Here is a 1,662-nt window from a genome sequence, read left to right on the forward strand (position 1 = left end):
GCTTAATCAGACTGATTCCCACTCTGGCCGTGATGACCATCGGAGGGTTTTCCTCTATCTCATCAAACCATTGGTCGTCTAGACCGAATGATATGGGTGGAGTCCGATAACTACATTTACTATTGTAAGACCGTGTTCGTGGTCATCGGGCTCGTGACGTCGCTTCACACTGCGGCTCTTGTCCTCTCCCTCTTGGTTCCGATCTCATCTTCTTAGCTCCCTGATGAGATGGGAGAATTCGGCTAGTTTTCCGTCCCGGATCGCTTGTTCCAGCGCATCCTTTAGGTCAAAACAATCCTGGGTCTTGTGTATATAACCCTTGTGGTAATCACAGTAGAGACTCTTGTTCCCCCCGGTTCTGTCCTTCATAGGTCAGGGTTTCGACAGGATCCCCTTCTCAGCTATCTGCTGATAAACTTCTACAATAGGCACCATGAGGGGGGCATAGTTGGTAAACTTTCCCACTCGGTGAAACGGCTTGAATGTCTTGGTTGGTGCTCCATCTTTGGGGTGTTCCTTCAGCCTTTCCCCACTGCCGTGTTGCCGGGGTTGATTGTAGGCGGGCTGCCACTTGTTGGCTGCCACGACTTGACTGACTTCTTCATCGTTGATATATTCCCTAGCCACGCTCTGGATCTCTTGCATCGTCCACACCGGTTTCGTGGTGAGATGCTTCCTGAAATCCTCATTCAGAAGTCTGTTCGTCAGACACAGACTAGCCACCGAGTTGGTTAAGCTGTCAATCTTCAAACACTCATCGTTAAACCGGTCCAAATACTTTCTGGTCGGCTCGCCGGGCCTTTGTGTCACCCCAAGTAAGTTGATCGGGTGTTTTGCCTTCGCGATTCTGGTAGTGAACTGGGCCAAGAAAGCGTGGCTAATGTCCGAGAACCTAGCGACAGAACCTTGTGGGAGCCTGTTAAACCACCGTATTGCAGGTCCCGCCAGGTTGACCGGGAAAGCGCGACACTTGACTTCGTCGCCTACCCCCTCCAAATTCATTCTGGCCTCGAAGGCTATTAGGTGCTCCTGTGGGTCTTGAGTTCCATCGTACCTCATGTTCGTCGGTTATCAAAGTGCTTTGGTAGCCGAATTTCGAGGATGGAACGATGGAAGAGGGTTGCACCCATGATCACGGGTCGTCGTGTTCTCCTCGTTCTTTCTCCTCCGTCTTCCCGATCTCGCCCAGCGACACTAGTCCCTCCAGATCAGGCGTATATCAAGGGGTCGTGCCATCTCCTTGGGCGTTCCCGGTCTTCTCGGCTACTTTTAGATTCAGATCTTGGGGTTGGTATGCGCCGGGAGTGACTTCTCTAAGAAGTTCTTCCCCGGCTCTCGGGAGATGGGGAATAGTTTGGGTCAGAGGTTTGTTGATGATGTTTCTGATCTACCAGCTGGCGTTCCAAGTTCTACACCCTATGGCGCAATTCATGCATCATCCTGGCGCTATTGCTGCCAATTCCCCTGAAGGGGCGTCTCTCTTGGGATCGTGAAGACGGCTCGGGTCGTTGCGGAGTGGACCTCGTGCGTCCCCGGGAGGAAGCCACGGAGGCTGCCCCCATTGGATCGGCCTTGTCGCCAGGCTCTATAACACCCGGTATGACGTCCATTTAGTCGGTTCTCATAGACGGCGCCAATGTTCGGTGTGTTCTCGGGTACCAA

This window comes from Arachis duranensis, chromosome 1, assembly GCF_000817695.3.
Source record: "Arachis duranensis cultivar V14167 chromosome 1, aradu.V14167.gnm2.J7QH, whole genome shotgun sequence".
In the NCBI taxonomy this organism is placed as follows: domain Eukaryota; kingdom Viridiplantae; phylum Streptophyta; class Magnoliopsida; order Fabales; family Fabaceae; genus Arachis; species Arachis duranensis.